Raw genomic sequence first — 10,024 nt, forward strand, 5'->3', positions numbered from 1 at the left:
ACTTCTCCTCCCACCTTCAATCTTTCCCAGCACCAGGGTCCTTTCAAATGAGTCCATTCTCATCAGATGGCCAAAGTATTGGAGTTTCAGCTTCAGCATCAGTCCTTCCAATGAATATTCAGTACTGATTTCCTTTAGGATGGACTGGTTGGATCTCCTTGCAGTCCAAGGACTCTCAAGAGTCTTCTTCATCACCACAGTTCAAAAACATTAATTCTTTGGTGCTCATCTTTCTTTATAGTCCAACTCTAACATCCATGCATGACTACTGGAAAAAACCATAGCTTTGACTAGATGGACCTTTGTCAGCAAAGTAATGTCTCTGCTTTTTAATATGCTGTCTAGGTTGGTCATAGCTTTTCTTTCAAGGAGTGAGTGTCTCTTAATTTTATGGCTGCACTCACCATCTGCAGTGATTTTGGAGCCCAATAAAATAAAGTCTTTCACTGTTTCCATTGTTTCCCCATCTATTTCCCATGAAGTGATGGGACCAGATGCCATGATCTTAGTTTTCTGAATGTTGAGTTTTAAGCCATCTTTTTCACACTCCTATTTCACTTTCATTAAGAGGCTCTTTAGCTCTTCTTTGCTTACTGCCTTAAGGGTGGTTGTCATCTGCATATCTGAGGTTATTGATATTTCTCCCAACAATCTTGATTCCAGCTTGTGCTTCATCCAGCCTGGCATTATGGATGATATACTCTGCATATAAGTTAAATAAGCAGGGTGACAATATACAGCCTTGACATACTCCTTTCCTTATTTGGAATCAGTCTGTTGTTCTGTGTCCAGTTCTAACTGTTGCTTCTTGACCTGCATACAGATTTCTCAGGACATCCAACCAATCATCATCTTCCATTGGGTTATTCTTCAGCATGCTTCTTGTAGTCCATCCTCCTCTCATTCCTTTATTCCTATATTCTACCTGCAGTTTCACCATTTTCACATTGCCACCAGCATTATAGGAGAATTTCTGTGTATAACTATTATGCATTTTTAAATTATAGCCTTCCTAGTGTGTGTGATGTAATATCTCATTGTCATTTTTGAATTGCTTTTCCCTAATGATTAATGAAATTAGAAGAATATTGCTTCTTGGCAGGAAAGCTATGACAAGTCTCAACAGTGTTTTAAAAAGCAGACATCACTGTGTGACATAGGCCCATATAGTCAAAGTTATGGTTTTTCCAGTAGTCATATATGGATGTGAGAGTTTGACCATAAAGAGGGCTGAGCACCAAAGAATTGATGCTTTTGAACTGTGGTACTGGATAAGACTCTTGAGAATCCTTTGGAAAGTAAGGAGATCAAACCAGTCAATCTTAATGGAAATCAATACTGGATACTCTTTGGAAGGACTGATGCTGTAGCTGAAGCTCCAATACTTTGGCCACTTGATGACAACAGCTGACTCTGGAAAAACCCAATGCTGAAAAAGATTGAAGGTAGAAGGAGAAGAGAGTTACAGAGGATGATGTGGTTGAATGGTATCACTGATTCAATGGCCATGAACTTTGTCAAAGTCTGGTAGATGGTGATGAACAGGGAAACCTGGAGTGCTGCAACCCATGGGGTTGTGAAGAACCGAACATGACTGTGACGTAACAACAACAACAATAATGATAACAAGGTTGAACATCACTTCCTGTGTATTAATCATTTGTATACCTTATTTGAATTAATTCATTTCTCTCTCTGGGTCTTTCTCATCATGCTTTATTCCCACCACACCAATAGAACTGCTTTTGTTCAAGTCAGTAGGAAACTTCATTAAACTATCAATAAATCTAATAGACAACCTGTTTCATCTCCCTTCAATCTCAGCAGCAATGGAGCTGTCTTTGCTTGAATCCCTGCATCACCTTGCATTCAACAGTCTCAATCCTTTCTCTCACACTCAGTGGTAGCTCCCTAGTTGCTTTGACTAGTTTCTTTCTTATCTCTTCAATCTCTAAATTCTGGAATATCCCAGGGGTCAGACACAGACCATCCATATAATTTTTCTTCATTATCTATACTCATTATTTTCTTGTGTTATGGCCATGTACTAATCCCCGAACCTGAGACTGTGTATGTCTTACAGATGTGATCAAGGTTAAGGTCCTTGAGAGTGGGAGATTGCTCTAAATTATCCAGGTGTCCTATTTTAATCATGAAAGTTCACAAAACTAGAAAAATAAGAGGTAGAAAACTGAGTCAGAAAGATGAAAGATGAGAATTTGACATACTATTTCTGTATTTGAAGATGGAGTAAGAGGGACAGAAATTCAGGACATGTGGTGGTCTCCAGAAGCTAAGAAAGCCTACAACCAAATTAAAATGAAAACGTCAGTTTTACAACTGCCAAGAACTGAATTCGATCAATAACAAGAATATGTTAACATGGGGCCAATTTATATTGATATATAGAACAACCCAGACATTTTGGTCTTTGTCCGTGGGTCAGTCCGGCCCCTGGGTCCACATGGCGTGAAAATAGGAGGGTCACTTCTTTGTGCACCGTCCTCATCCTTCAGAAGGCCTGGAGGCCCCAGGGCTCAGCCGAGTTTTAGGAGAGAACTTTGGCTCCAGCATTAACATTCTAGTGCTGTGTCATTTCCCCAGTAGCAGGTTGTGAACTGATCAGGCTGGATGTGATCCTCTGTTAAAGCATGAAGACGAACTCTGGATGGTGGAGAAAGAAGTGGAAAGGAAGTTTGCTCAGAGTAAGCTTGAGAAGATGATGAACAGATAGATTGGCAACAAGACTTGGGAGACAATTTGCATCCAGCTTCAATAAAGTACAGACAGAAAAAAAGCAGTGACTAAGAAAATTGGAGAAGTGCTTCCTCTGATATCAGACTATATTTTAAGGCAAAAACTTTTTCAACCTAGAGTTTGAAACACAATTTAGAGTTAGTTGTGTAGGAAAGAATCATAAATTTAAATAGTGTGGAAATCTGCCACAGCTTACTCCTTGTAGTAATAACCCTTTTTATAAAAGGGTATAAAATCAGTGTGGAAATGCCTTCATTAAAAATTTGAACCCCACATGATATCAGAGCATTCATACTGGAGAGAAAACCTATGAATTTACTGAATGTGGGAAAACTTTCATTTGTATGCTGCACCTCATTCAATGTTGAAGTCAGGCTGGAGAGAAATCCTGTGCTTCTAAAGAATATTGAAAAGTCTTTACCTAGATAACATCTCATTGAGCAGAAGAAAATTCATACTGGAGAGAAGTCAGTGAAGGTTATAAATCTTCACTGAATATTTTAGAAAATTTAGAGTTAGCTCTGAATGTACTGATTATGATAAAGTTTTCTCTTGAACCTTATCTCTTACTCTACATTTGAAAGGCCATACACAGAGAAGCCCAGCACATGTAAGAAATGTGGAAATACCTTCAGCTAAAAGTAAATTTTCATTCATCTTCAGTAGAGAGTATGGTAAGTCAGAGAGATGTCATCTTCTTAATAAACCGCATAGCACCAGCTCAACCACAAATCTGATTTTACACAGAGATTCCACAATATGTGGTGAACTGGTTAATGAGCCCTGTGACTCTCAAGTTTGGTGTGTTCACCTGTTTTATCCCTTAGCCTTTCAGTAAGTTCTTCTTATATTTAAAACTGCAAAATACAACACAACAACAATAGAACTCTAAGAGAATGTCATCTATTGAAAGAAAAAGTTTCATGATGGGCAATTTGTGGAAAAATATAAATCACTGAAATTTAGTTATGTGTGTGCATCAATCTCAGAAAACCAACACAGAAATTATTGTAAAACTTCTAAGTATGTATTTCTCCTTTGAAGGCATAAGGGCCAAATTCTATCAGCAGTGAATTCTTTCAAGTCTTTATAGAGGGGCTAACTTTTATGGCAACAAACACACCTTAAAACTTGGCAGATGATAGAAATCATTCATTTATGAGTCTTAAAACTTGACAAAGCACAAAAAGAAACCCCCAACCCATTTCTCAAGGTTGTTTGGGCACCTCTCACTTTCCTGCTTCTGATGAAAACCTCTTCTTGTAAACTAAACTTTCAGTTTCCCAAGGAGCCCAAGGAGCAGAAAGCTTTTCAACAGTCTCATCTATAGTAATGGGAATAAGCATAGAGTTTTCATCTCTATTGGGTAGAAACAAGAGGAGGAAGAAACAGGCTTCTGGATGATGGATACTGGACTGGCCACTCTACAGTAGACTGGCTCAATGCCAGGGAATTTGCTTCACTTGATGGTTATGGGGAAAATGGGATTTTGGGGTCAGAATTATCCTGTTACTTTGGTAAAGAGAGTTTCTTATTCTAAGAATGTCTCATTGGAAGCTGGGATTCACTGGTGGGTCAGATGGTAGAGAATCTCCCTGCAATGCAAAAGACCTAAGTTTGATTCCTGGTTAGGGAAGATCCTCTGGAGAAGGGAATGGCAACCCATTCAAGGATTCTTGCCTGGAGAATTCCTTGGATAGAGCAGCCTGACTGGCTACAATTCATGGGGCTGCAAAGAGTTGGACACGACTGAGCATTTCATTGGAAGTAATCTCACCATGGAGTTCTACTCCATCCCCATCCATCTACCCCATCCTGTGGCTTACAACTACCCATAAACTGACTGAGCCTAAGGTTATATTCTACCAGTTATGGGAGCTCACTATGTCCCAAAGCATCTATTTCATTTTTGCATGACTCTGACTATAGAAAGACTACAGAAAGATCTCCTATAATGTTTAAGATCTCTAATATTTGTCAAAACCTGTCTCCCTCTATCTTCATCCTCTGACAATAGTTTCTGCCTTGAGTTTTCTCATTACAAATAGGATTCCTTGTCAACTCAATGGCCCTTCAAATGGGTTTTTGAGCAGAGATAAACATCAGTGCCCAGCAGAGGTGCTTCTTCTTAAAAATCCCTACTTAACCCCAACTCAATGTTTCCTGGGACACACAGTAATCTTTACAGTCTGTGCAATCCCATTTGGCATCAGGCCAAGGCTTGAAGAGACTGGATTTCACATTTCCTGGTGATAGTGAGCAGTACCACTCCCACAATCTCCTGGAAAAGAAGTGTGCTCTGAAGTGGCTGGCATCACCCACCTGGACATTTTTTATCCTAACAGATTTCTATGATTCAATGGGGTGGTTTTCTTGTCCCTTGGGTTCTCACCACGCAGCTGGGGCTGGTGTTGGACTGTCCCTGAGGTTGGCTCATAGTTAGGGCCCAAAAGTTGGGGCTGGTCCCAGGTCCTTCTCTTCTCCAGCTCTTGGGGGTGAATTTTGCTTTTCCAGGTGAGGTTCAGGTTCTCTGTTGCCCTGTTTGTACCAGCCTATTGTGATGGACTGTGAAAATAGAATCTGTGGAGTGGATTTGGGTTCTGTGATAGCAGGTAACAAATGAATATTAGTGGATGAATGGGCATGGCACATTTTTTTCGGAGTGCATATAGTGAAAATATGATACTATATGCTGGAAGGACTGATGCTGAAGCTCCAATACTTTGGCTACCTGATGTAGAGAGCCAACTCATCAGAAAAGGCCCTGATACTGGTAAAGATAGAGGGCAGGAGGAAAAGGGGGTGGTAGAGGATGAGATGGTTAGATAGCATTACCGACTCAGTGGACATGGGTCCAGGAGGTAGTGAAGGACAGGGAAGCCTGGCTGCAATCCATGGAGTTGCAAAGAGTTAGACATGCCTTAACAATTGAACAACAGCAACAACAACATGATGGTAAGCACATGTCATATTATATTAGTTCTAACCTATACTATATGTGATACCAAGAATGAATAGCAGTGTCAGCTATGAACTTTAGGTGATAGTGTCAACTATAACAAATATGCGACTCAGTTTAGGGATTTTGGTACTGGGAAAGGCTATGGATGTGTGGAGGCAAGAGGTATGAGGGAACTCTTCATACATTCTGTTGAGTTTTTCTGTGACCTTAAAAACCTAAAAGTACTCAAAAACAGAGTTTACAATAAATACATACAAGATCCATAAAAACAAGAAACTATATATATATATATATACACACATATATATAATATATGTATATATATAATATATGTATATATGTTTTCATATATATGAAAACATATGTATATATTTTGAGAAAAAAGTGACTATAACAGCTATTTCACAGGGTGATTTTCAGGATTTAGATAATTTATTCCAACTGTCTCATACAGTACCTAAAACAGAACAGAGTGGGTACTTCAAGAACGTTTTTTGAATAAATGATGAAAGTTATTTGCTATCATTAATAACAGAAACAATCATAAAATAGTTTGAGAACATCAGACAAGGCTTCATTTGTGCTGAGTTTTAAAAAAGTTTAATTTTGTTGCCGTTGTATTCTGAGCCTTTAAGCCTGTTGGTAATAGGGAATAATTCTACATCTCATCTTAGTATCTTTTCTCTTTCAAGGCATAGGAAAACAAGATGGGTACCACTGCTGCATTCTATTTGGCTTTTTCCCAGAGTTTTCTGGTTCTATTTTCTCAGCAATTCTGTAAATGTCTACAGCAACTAAATTTCCTCTTTGGATTAGCAACATCTCACTTATTTTTGCATTGTGGAGCATATTGCTCTTCTATTATCTTATTTAGTTTCAGAAAACCCTTCTAGGAAGGCAGGGCATTTCACAGATGAAGCAACAGAAGTTTGGAAAGAGAAAACATTTTACCCAAAGTTATATAATGAGAAAGGATTTCAGAATATCAGTTTTAGAGAAGGGAAGGTGGCTAAAGTCTCTCAGTTTCCCCCACCATGCATATCCCCTGCCCATACCACACAAACAGGCGAATTCAGCAGTTGACCTCCACACATGTCACCAGATCCTTAACAAGACCCATAGCCCTTGGGAAGTAAAATAAAATCTCTTGGGAAAATACCTTCACAGGCAGAATATGCAAGTTAGTGTATGAAAAGTGGTTTGAGACTCTTAAGCTCTCAGACATACTGAAGGCATAAAAATGTAGGATTGGACACAAGGAAATAGACAATTTGTCTAGAGAAAGCTATAATGTGATTCCCTTGCTCCCCTCTGTGGGTTCCCAAAAGCTATGAGCTGATGAGATTGAGCTTTAATGAGACTATTCAGAGAGCTTGACGTGTCTCTTGTCCTTTGAGGATGCAATGGGGGAGGTGACTGACTCACACCTGAGAAAGCCTAGAGGAGAGATGCCACTGAGACAGCCTACACTGCCTCCTGTAGTGAGTTCTATGTCCTCTGAATTTTCCTTTTCTCCTCTCAGGTGTATTCTGCCACATGATCCTCCCAGGACTTTCTTCCTCCTGTACGGATCCATAAGAACCTCTGAATCTCCCTATAGTCATGCATAGGTTGATGGGAAGTTGGAGCACTTTTGAGGTATTCTTCTGCCTAGATGCACCATGCTTTGATTCCTATCCATGAGGACTTCCTTGGAGATGGCACTACCATCCCAGATGAATTATGAGAGGCACATGGCTTCTTCTGCTACAGTGAGCATGTGTGCATGCTGAGTTGCTTCAGTCGTGTCCTACTCTTTGTGACCGCATGGGCTGTAGGCCACCAGGCTCCTCTGTCCATGGGATTCTCCAGGCAAGAATACTGGAGTGGGTTGCCATGCCCTCCTCCAGGGGTATTCCTGACCCAGGGATTGAACCCACGTCTCATGCCTCCCACACTAGTGGGCAGCCAGGTTCTTTACCACTAGCACAAGCCAGGAAGCCTTTGCTGCAGTGCTCCTTCTTAACCTGTTTGGAGTTTCCATCATCTGGCTTGTTCCACATTTCAGATCCACAGCTTGTCTGGCATCCTTTTGCTGCTGCTGCTAAGTCGCTTCAGTCGTGTCCAACTCTGTGTGACCCCATAGACGGCAGCCCACCAGGCTCCTCCATCCCTGGGATTCTCCAGGCAAGAACACTGGAGTGGGTTGCCATTTCCTTCTCCAATGCATAAAAGTGAAATTGAAAGTGAAGTTGCTTCAGTCTTGTCCGACTCTTTGCGACCCCATGGACTGCAGCCCACCAGGCTCCTCCGTCCATGGGATTTTCCAGGCAAGAGTACTGGAGTGGGGTGCGATTGCCTTCTCCTGGCATCCTTTTAGTTTGTTTTAAATAAACAGAGGACTTCCTGGGAGATGGAATTAACATCCCAGATTAATTATGAGAGGCACTACAGCTCCTCCTTCTGCTGTGCTCCTTCTTAACCGGTTTGGAATTTTTATCACCTGGGTTGTTACACATCTCAGTCCTAGAGCTTTCCTGGCATTTTTTCAGTTTGTTATCAGTACTTTTGAAAAATATTTTTTATCTGAATCTATAATCCTTAGTTTTGGAAAGCACAAATCTCTTTTTAATCAATAAAATATAGTCTTGCATACTTTGAAGTTAAAAGATGAACATGGAGTTGCACCTTCGGTGGAGTTCTAGCATCCACCTTAAGCCTGGCTGTTTCAGTCCCAAGTGTTGGAGGCTGTGGGGAATAAGGATTACAGGAGTGGAAAAATACTTTAGAATTTTCCAGAGAAGAAGACACATGAACTGACTCAGGAGCACCTCCTCAAATTCTGACTATACAATAATGCTTGATAACTATATAATAAAAGTGTTTTAGTTAGGTAATAACAGTGCTTTATTAAACTAAGTGTGTGTGTGTGTGTGTGTTTTTTTTAACTAAGTGTTTTAATTGTGTAAGTGAGATTCAGGAAACTCCAGTTACAGAAACAAGAGAGAATTAAGTGTTAAAGGGGTGCATGAGATTTAAACTTCTCATATCCCATGGAGTTGTCAGAAATGTATCTGTCCCTTAGAGGCCAATGTTATATGTTCTTACATGTGACTTTGACCTTTAGGGGTATTGCACGAGGCCAATAAAGAGCTGGAGTAAATATAAGGTGAGAAAGTATCTGCCTTGTAGGAAATCGGCTTGAGGGCTGCCACCTGCACTGTAAGGGAGGAATCTGTGAGAAATTAGTGGGAAACTGGCGCCCAAGCCTGTACTATATGTAATTGTGAGTGTGATTTCTCACCATGCTTTAAAACTCAAAAACAATACCATAAAATAGAGCCTACAGGGCTTTGGCAGGAGCAAAGAGTAAACAGATCAGTGAGGCAACTTCCATATCAAGTCATGTGTTTGGACTCATAGAGAACAGTAGAACACTACTAGTTTGTTCAGTTCAGTTCAGTTCAGTTCAGTCACTCAGTCTTGTCTGACTCTTTGCGACCCCATGAATCGCAGCATGCCAGGCCTCCCTGTCAATCACCAACTCCTGGAGTTCACTCAGATTCACGTCCATCAAGTCAGTGATGCCATCCAGCCATCTCATCCTCTGTCGTCCCCTTCTCCTCTTGCCCCAAATCCCACCCAGCATCAGAGTCTTTTCCAATGAGTCAACTCTTCACACGAGGTGGCCAAAGTACTGGAGTTTCAGATGCAGCATCATTCCTTTCAAAGAAATCCCAGGGCTGATCTCCTTCAGAGTGGATTGGTTGGATCTCCTTGCAGTCCAAGGGACTCTTAAGAGTCTTCTCCAACACCACAGTTCAAAAGCATCAATTCTACAGCGCTCAGCCTTCTTTACAGTCCAACTGTCACATCCATACATGACCACAGGAAAAACCATAACCTTGACTAGATGAACCTTTGTTGGCAAAGTAATGTCTCTGCTTTTATTTATTTTTTTTTTGTGTTTTTCTCTAATTTTATTTTATTTTTAAACTTTACATAATTGTATTAGTTTTTGCCAAATATCAAAATGAATCCACCACAGGTATACATGTGTTCCCCATCCCGAACCCTCCTCCCTCCTCCCTCCCCCATACCATCCCTCTGGGCCGTCCCAGTGCACCAGCCCCAAGCATCCAGCATCATGCATCGAACCTGGACTGGCAACTCGTTTCCTACATGATATTTTACATGTTTCATTGCCATTCTCCCAAATCTTCCCACCTCTCCCTCCCCACAGAGTCCATAAGACTGTTCTATACATCAGTGTCTCTTTTGCTGTCTCGTACACGGGTTATTGTTACCATCTTTCTAAATTCCATA

This window comes from Bos mutus, chromosome 3 (assembly GCF_027580195.1).
Source record: "Bos mutus isolate GX-2022 chromosome 3, NWIPB_WYAK_1.1, whole genome shotgun sequence".
In the NCBI taxonomy this organism is placed as follows: Eukaryota; Metazoa; Chordata; class Mammalia; order Artiodactyla; family Bovidae; genus Bos; species Bos mutus.